Genomic DNA, 9,468 nt, shown 5'->3' on the forward strand with positions numbered 1-9,468 from the left:
GGCCATGGCTGCCTATAACACTGTTGCTGTGCACAGGATGCTACCACTCAGCTATCTCTGAAAACCAGACTGTTTTCCTGCAGTGATCCTCCACCTTCACTGGAAGATGGATTCTGCCTGGCACCGAATTCCTCGAGTCCGAATTCAAGTCTTATGCAGGTCTGTCTGATGGATGGCAATCGGATAACACGCCTGCTGACTGGGAAGGGCGCTCTGCTCCTGTCTTGGATAGGGCAGGGCTTATACTGTGGGACATTTCTCAAATATAGGGAGCCACAGATATGACTAATGTCCACAAAACTTCATCCAACTTTGACCTGTTGCCCATTTTATTCTTTGTAAGCGTGAGCTTTGGGGAAGGCTGGCCCCATTCACTGCTATTGTGATTAAGCCAGTTGGGGAAACTCCCTTTTCCTTGATGGTAACTAGCCATGGAAGGCACAGGACCCAGTTCTGATCAATGAGGCATGAAGAGACATCTGTTGAGGGACTACTGAGAAAGGTTTCTTAGTTCTTAAAAAGAGACCCTAGGATACAAGAATCCTTTTGTTCGGCCTCTGGAGGGTGGTGTGTGGGGATTGGAAGTTTGGAGCAGCAGCAACCACCCGGTGACGGACACACTTAAAATGGCAGAGCAAAATGATAAAATGAATCAGGTCCTTGATAACATTCCTAACCACTGACTCAACCAACCATCCATTCTCAGGATTCGTTGTTAAGTAAAAAATAATTTTCTGTAATGTTTGAGCCCACTGAGGAGAGGTGTTCCTTGCAGCCCAGAGCTACCAAATCTGTGTCCAGTGTTGCAAGGGTGGTTGAGATAAATAGGAACAGAAGACATTGTCATCTCCTTGGGCTCGAAGAGCCTGAGAGTGTATCAGTGAAAATAAAATGGATGGGTAAACTTGGGTCACGTTAGGAAAGTCCCTTCTGCACAGATTTCCCCCTCCGAAGTGGGCCCAGCCTCCATTCCCTCTCTGCAGTGACACCCCCTTCTTTTGTGGAATTTTATTTACTCCATCATGGCCCGTCATTGGAGACACCCCGCCCTATCACTGAGAAGGCTAATGGAGTTCCTGGAGGTTCTTTCTGGCCGAAACATCCCGTCACCCTCCAAATAGCCAGAGGCAGGTTCCAGACCAAAACTCAATCAGTCTCTTTCTCTGAAGACTTGACTTCTCCAACCAAGTAACTCAAGGACAGAAAATAGCCGTGGCTGTTCATTCATTCCAGAAAACTCCCCGTCCACCTGGCTGGGACCCCTGAGTCTGTCCTGCTGCCTGGTTGCCCAAAACTGCCCTGGAGGAATTTCTGTTCTGTTCTAAAAACACCGTGTCCCCAGGAAAGAGATTTCAAAACCTTCCCCAGTAGCCCAGCCAAAGACATTCCAATGTGAAAGTTTACATACTTGAAGAAAATCCAAATTAGAACCTTATGAAAAGTCAGATCTACAGCTTCACCTCTTCCTCTAAGGATTGCTTCAGTAAATGTATACTGAAATGTTCTTTATACAAGAAATCCACCCCATTTCTTCTTCTGGCTTCCCACCCCAAACTGGGTTTTTAAATTATGAAATAAAAAGGCTGGCATAAAACAAGTGGATAAAATTAAACTCATCAAGAAGTTTATAGATGAATCAACTGTTCGTGAAACATTTACACTTATATATTTCCCCGATCTTTACTTGTTGGGTACTTGAGGACAATTATTTTAAATATTTTGAAAAGCATTTAATTTCCCAGAACTGTAATAGTGACTACATGTGACATCATCCAAGGGCAAGAGAAATAATCATTGAATATGGGGAGGAAAAACAAAACTATCCCATCTCTTCATTTAGAATATTTTTTACTTAGATAAAAATTTTAAATTGTGCTGAAATACACATAACATAAAATTTAATATCCTAACCATCTTTAAGAGTATAATTCAGAGGAATTATTAAAAAACAGACCATTTAATGTTTTGGGTTTATCAAATATATTCTCATACAATTTTCTAATAAAATCAGAACTCTTGAGTATGTTCTCTGAGGAAATGTTAGTGATAAAGCTCATTACAGAGACAGCATTACAGTGATGACCTCTCTTCTATTTTTAAACATTGAAACAAATGAAAATGATCCAAGAAATAAAGAGAAGCACATTTTTGATACAAGCTACTTAATTTTCCATTTTTAACCTCTAGCTAATTAAAAATACTAGGTAATGTTCAGTGGGTCTTGCTATATTCAAAAGGAATTATATGTCAACTATTTTATTTTTTAAACTTTTATTATGGAACATTGCCAATGCATACAAAGTGAATAGAGCAGAATGAACCCCCATGTACCCAACCCCCACTTCCACAATTAATATTCTACCATTCTCATTTCATCTGCATCTTCCCATCCCCACACCAAATTATTATAATTTTTACTTTAGGATAATTTCTACACAAATTAAAACATACAAATGACAATGGTACAATTTAAACAAACGAATACTCCGAAGTAACCTACACTCCTATCATAATATAGAACATTTCCATCTCCCCAGAAAGGTCCCTCATGTCTCTTCCTTGTTATCTCCATTCAGGCCACCGTTTTGATTTTTGTCACTTTTGATTATTTTTGCCTGTTCTAGAAATTCACATAAATGGAGCCATACTCTTTTAAATCTGCCTTCTTTCAGTCCACATAATGTTTGTGACGTTCATCCGTGTTGTTGAGTGATTCCTTCTTTATCATTGCTGAGTAGTATTCCATTGTGATAATACTGGTTCTTATAAAGGAAGAACCATTGCTAAATGGGTCTCACTATCTGGTTGATGGACACTGAGTTTCTTTCCAGGTTTTGGCTGTTATGGGGGGGGGCTGTTATGAATATTCTTGTAGAAGCATTTTTTTATGGATATATGCTTTCATTTTTCTTCAATAGAGCCTAGGAATGGAACTGCTAAGTCAAAGTATAGCTCTATGTTAATTGTATGACATGATCAAGCCATTTTCAAAACTGCTTGTATACATCAGTATTATATAATAACATATGAGAATTTCAGTTACCCCACAACCTTGCTAACATTTAGCTTTAACAATCTTTTAAATTTAAGTTATTCTTTTTTTTTTTATCCTCATCCGAGGATATTTTTTCCATTTTTTGTTCAGATAGAGTGGGAGGGAGAGAGAGGAAGAGAGAGAAAGAGAGAAACATCGACGTGAAAGGGACACATTGAGTGGCTGCCACCCGCACGACCAACCAGGGCTGGGGACAAACTGCAACTGAGGTACACGCCCTTAGCGGGAACCGAACCCTGGTCTCTCTGGACCGCAGGCTGACGCTCTAACCGCTGAGCCAAACCGGCCAGGGCTAAATTTAAGTTATTCTGATGGCTCTGTAGTGGTATCTCATTGTGGTTTTAGTTTTCATTGCCTTGAGGACTAATGAGATTGCGCTCTTTTTCATATGTTGTTAGGTGTGTGTTTTCACTTGTGAAATGTATGTTCAAGTATTTTGTCTTTTTAAATAAATTTGGTTGTTCTTTTTTTTTTATTCTGGAGTTGTGGGAGTTCTTTCATATTCCGATACAAGATCTTTGTCAGATACACGTTCAGTGAATATTTTCTAGTCTGTGCTTTGTCTACTCATTTTATTAATGTGTTTTGACAAGCAGAATATTTGATAAAGACTAATTTTTTGTTGTTGTTGTTAATCCTCAGCTGAAGATATTTTGGTTTTGAGAGAGGGTAGAAGAAAGGGAGGTGGGAGCCAGTGAGAAAGAGGGAAACAGCAATGTGAGAGAGACTCATCGATTGGTTGCCTCCTGCACGCACCCAGACTGGGGCTGGGCATCAAACCTGTGACCTTTCCGTGTACAGGATGACACTAACCACTGGACCACATGGGCTCGGGTTGATGAAGACTAATCTAATAATTATTTTCCTTTTTGTTATTACTTTGTGTGACTGAGCAATTTTTGCCAAATTCAAGGATGTAAAGATATTATCCTGTGTTTTCTTATACATGCTTTGTGGTTTTAGCTTTTATGTTTTTATCTATAGTCCATCTCAAAACAACTTTTGTGTATTATGTGAGGTCAAGGTTCATTTTTAAAATGTGCACATCCAGTTTTGCCAGCACCATTTTGAAAATTCTTTCCCTTTCCCACTAAATTACATTGGGGTCTTAGTGAAAAATCAATAGACTGTATCAATGGTGCTCTGTCTCAGATTCTATTTTGTTTCGTTGATTGTTGAGCCTATCTGTACGCCAATGCCACACTGCTCTTATTACGGTAGCTTTACAGTCTGTGTCTTTTACAGCGGCTGTGTTGGAGTCCTAGAGCTGCTGCGGCACGTTACCGCAAACTTACCAACTTAAAAACAACCAATTAATTACCTTAGACTTCTGGAGATCAGAAGTGTGAGGTGAGTGTTCAGGGGCTAAAATCAAGGCGTGGTTGGGGCTGGTTCCTCTGGAGGCCCCAGAGGAAAATCCATTTCCTGCCTCTTTTAACTTCTAAAGGCCGTGTGCATTCATTGTCCCAGGCCGGGTCACTGCAGCCTGCCTCTGACATCCAGCGCCGCTCTACTGTGATACTACTGCCCTCTAAGAAGCACCCTCAGAGTCTTCCTGCCAAGGATTGTTTTGTTAAGAATTTTGTATCTTATATTCTTGAAGTATTTTGATCTTTAATTTTCTTTTCTGTTAATAATGCATTTGTCAGATTTCGTTATCAGGGTTAACGCTGGCCTCATAAACAAAGATTTGAGGGATTTATTTTTCCTCTGCTTCATAAAAGATTTTTGTATACAGTTGGTCCTACTCTCCAGAACCTATGTATATGTTACCTTATTTGGCCAGAGACTTTGCAGATGAATTAAGGATGTTGAGATAGGAGAATATCCTGGGTTACTCGAGCAGAATTCCCCTGCTGCCCTTAAGCTGCACACAGACTGAGAAATTATCTAAAGCAAAAAAAGCTGCTGCAAATGGCGATCGCACCCTAGTAGATTGTCTAGTTTTTCTTAGCCTTGGGTTATTCTTCAGTGCTTTCTAACAGCCATTTCTATTACAATTTTTCTCCAGATAGAATTATTATTTGGGAAGGCTTGTCTAACTGAAGTACTCTGTCACTGTTGGCTATTATTTTAAAATATTTAAAAAGTTGTGGTACATTTACACGATGGAATACTACTCAGCCATTAAAAAGAAGGAAATCTTATCTTTTGCGACAGCATGGATGGATCTGGAGAGGATTATGCCAAGTGAAGTAAGCCAGTCAGAGAAAGACAAGTACCATATGATTTCACTCATATGTAGAATTTAATGAACAAACAAGCCAACTGGAGACAGACTCATGGATACAGAGACCAGACTGACAGCTCGGTGAGAAGGGTGAAGGGGTTAAGCAAAAAAAAAAAAAGACTATGGACCCAGACAAAAGTATGGTGATTGCCAGGGGGAAGGAGGGGTGGGGAAGGGGGAAGGTGAAGGGGAGATAAATGGTGATGAAAGGAGACTTGACTTGGGGTGGTGAACACACAATATAATATACAGATGATGTATTATAGAACTGTACACCTGAAACCTATATAATTTGTTAACCAGTGTCACCCCAATACATTCAATAAAAATAAAAAATAAAATATGTTCAAAATATTGGAAATTATATATTGAGAAGCTTAAAATTACCCAGATGCTCACATCTAGAACCTAGCTGTACATAGGACAACGTAAAGCATAATTTGGGCCTCAGTACAAAAAAAAAGTGCACAGAATCTACACATCTTCCCCAGGTGCTGTCCCTTGACAACTGCTGCTGACAGTTTTGCTCCATTGGCAAGTGACGTGGGATAAAGCAGTCTGTGGCTGGTGGCATGGGCCATTTAACTCTTGAGGGGTGAGCAGTGAGTACCCCACATCCAACCCTTGGTACAACTAGTCTCCCATCAGGCGTATGGCCGTCATTATGAGACAACACAAAGAGAAATGGCTTCTGTGGAGGTTGGACCGGGGAATGATACGCGAGCAGACACTGTGTACTGTCCGGAAACAGCAACTGCAGGCCGGGTGGGAAGTAAGGTGCTTTTAAGGACATACAATTTCAAGCATGAAACGAGTGAGAACCAAGTTTACATTTGACAAAAGAGGGAGGGTGAGTGATGGAATTCCTGGTACTTCCATGTCCAAATTTCCTAAAATAACTTCTCTATCGTTGTTCCCCTTTATAAATTAAGATCGAGGTTTAGAGAGGTAACTGGCTGGCTTCAGTGAGTCCAACATGCCTCACACACCACCAGCGCAATAATGTACATTTTTAGAAGTTAGAGGTCAAGTTGCTAAACCCTTTGCCTTTGATGGACGACAAAGTGGTCACTAAAGACGTGCAAGAGACACATTGTTTTAAAAATCTTTAACTCTGCTCTGCACACACTCAGAATCTATTAATCAATCAATCCTCCCGTCAGTTAATTAGAGTTTTAAGTGGGTTAAAAAGCCACTCTTAAAAAAAAAAATAAAACCTATTCCTGGGAGGCTGATATATCAGTCACGCACATCATTGTATTAATTATTTTACTTACGTGGCTTTCCTCCTCACGGCTCTTGGAGAGAGAAATGTGTCCTATTTTTGTTCCCTTTGGAAAGGAGTGGGAGCCAACTGTGGAGCAGGGGCACCCGCAGAGGACCCGGGGGAGGGGGCGGAGTAGGGCTGCAGCACTTGTGAATATCAGCATTTCTGGAAAGCAGAAAGAGGAAAGATGCCAACTGTCAAGAATGTTTGAAAGACTCTTTGGCCTCCCTGGACTTTTCCAGGGTCTTTGTGGGAGCAACTCTGACCACTGTGCCCACAGCTGAAAATGCTTCATGTGTGGTGCTGCCCTGGAGAACAAGCTCTTCTTCTGACGCCTCCCTCACGAAGGGCCCCGCTGGCCTCGTGAAAAGAATTCGTTCTGCAATATGTACAAATACCCAATCAGTATGTTGTACACTGAAACTGATATAATATGTCAATTATATCTCATTAAGAAATTAACTCTCAAAAAAAGGCAGGGCGGGGCGGCATTGTGCTTACCACAGGCTGAACCGAGGGCTCTCTGTTCCCTACGGTTTCCAACACAGGGCTCATCACAACAGGTGCCGGGTTCCTGGTAAACAGAGCCACCGAGAGGCAGGGCGCAGCGCCTGGCAGGCAGACGCTAAGGAACTAGGTTTTACTTTGAACGCATTGTGAAATTTGCAGTCAGCTGTGTTCACTTCTTCGCTTTGGTCCCAGGAAACTCGGATCCAAATGCAGAAGTTGCTGACATTTCTATGTACTAACTTTATCCTTGTCGCTGTCTTACTATCCCGCCTTTATTTTATTTTTGCCCATCGCTGTGTGTTTAGTTTTTGTTTGATATATGGTGTAGATTTGCCTAAGGACAACTCAGCTCTGTTTGGGAGTAAGGCAGGGAAATAAGCAAGGCCTCTTCGGATCATCTTTGAACAGCCCGCGTGTGTCCCGTTGTTTGGCCAGAACTGTTTGGTATCCGTTGTCGAACGAGTTACAGAGCTGCCACGAGCCTGACTTTAAGTAGGAAAAGAATGTTTAAATGTGCCCTGTGGTCTTCTGCCCATTTCAATGCTGAGTCTCCTTTGTTTTTTTTGTTTTTGTTTTTGTTTTCCATTCCTTCCTACCCAGACCAAATTGCTCTGCTAGCCTTTTTATAAATTCTGATTTAAATCTCTCTCCAGGTTTACAAATGATATCAACTATCTTCTTACTTGAGGAAAGTTAAAATTGGAGAAAATAAGGAAAATTGATGAAATGTACTCCATTTTGATAAAGTAAAGTTTTTTTGATGATTACATTGAAAACTGGGCTTATCTGTTGGGCTGTGGCGTTCCCACGCCCTGGCGTACACGAGTGCACAGGCAACTTCCGTGAGTGGTTCAGGCGCAACTCTCTCAATGACGTCATCATTAAAAATTTCTGACCCATCATTAATCAACATACATTTATCAAGGGTTTAAGATATTATTCTCAGCGCCCAAGGAATTGCAGATTATGTAGCCCCAGTTCTTGCCTCCAAGAGCCCACTGTGTGGCTTTGGGAGGTGGTGTGTGTGGAGAGGTAGACAGAAAGATGAGTAAATACATCTATTGCAAGATAAAATGAGTGAGACGCCATGAAGAAGGATGAACATTTGTGAGTGCAGACGAGGGTCTGGTTTGGGGGCCCAGCCGGGCACTGGCTTTATGGAAGCAGGCTGTTCCCATGTGGGGGGCAGGGAGAAAGAACCAGTGAGCCCATGAGGCTCCTGCCATGGAGGTCCTGCGTTCAGGGTGACTCAGTGTTGCAGTAAGGGGTGGGGGCACTGAAGATCTACAACTGGAAAGGAGTTAATTTCATTTCATTCAGACACCAGGTTAGGTTTTGTGGTGGCTTGTGACAAAACCACAAAACTGTTTTCCAAAAGAGAAGTGGAATGAAAAGTCGAAGTCCCAACTTACACTCCTGCGAGCTATTCAGGAACTCTACCTTCTTCAGCTTCCGTGGCCTTGTTTTGATATTTCCAAGGTACATATAGCTTGACTCGTGGGGAGAGGTAACCAGAAGTTAAACAGCACGTTTGGGAGGGCAGTTCCTGTTAGCCAAGCAACATGACATTTTAACCTCCCTTCTTTCATTTGGATTGCCCGGGTCCGCCTCCAAGAAGGGTGCTGACATTTTAATAGTATCATTACACAAACGCTTCCTTTGATTTTACCGAATTTCCCCTCTGACTTGCAGCCTCACTGACAGGACCAAGTTCCTCGTCAAGAACAGCCCTCGAATTACATTGCTTCCTTCACCTCTCCAGCCCCTCAAGTTAAGGAAATGAGAGGTTTCTATTATCTCCTTTTGGTTTTTATTCTCCAGTCAAATCTTCTGCTCTTGATAGATTACTGATGCAGCATTTCAAGTTCCCAGGGCGCCTGCATGGCTTGCCTATAAAATATGCCTCTATTAGCAAAAGGAATCATTTCCATGACATTTCCTCGGCAGGCGTTTAATTAGGGGAGGGAAAAATAACAGAGGCGGAGAGGGGAGATAAGGTATAGAAACTAAGTCCAGGAAGTATCATAATGTGTGTATCCAGGAGTCTCAGGGTCACAGACAGGCGAGGCGGGAACGGGCGCGAGGAGACAAAGGAGGTGGTCTGTCTGTAGGTAGGGAAGTGAACATGAGAGACTGAAAGAGAGGCACAAGTTCTTCCTCTCTTTTCCTTGGCTCTTTTGGGCCATGCCCCAGCCTGCTGGGCTACCCTGGTTGGAGGCACAGAGGCCTCTCAGGCCGTGGCTCCCTATCCCTGGGCTTCCTAAGGGCCAGGCATCGCCACAGGCCTGGACCATTCTGCTTTCTTCTGCTCACCAGCTTTCCTACCTCCGGGAGCACTTACCGACTTGGGGCTGTTACCCTGGAAATGGACACCTGCCCTACCTACTGAGACCTAAAACCTTGTCA

The sequence above is a fragment of the Molossus molossus genome, unplaced genomic scaffold (genome assembly GCF_014108415.1).
Source record: "Molossus molossus isolate mMolMol1 unplaced genomic scaffold, mMolMol1.p scaffold_m16_p_8, whole genome shotgun sequence".
Lineage (NCBI taxonomy): Eukaryota > Metazoa > Chordata > Mammalia > Chiroptera > Molossidae > Molossus > Molossus molossus.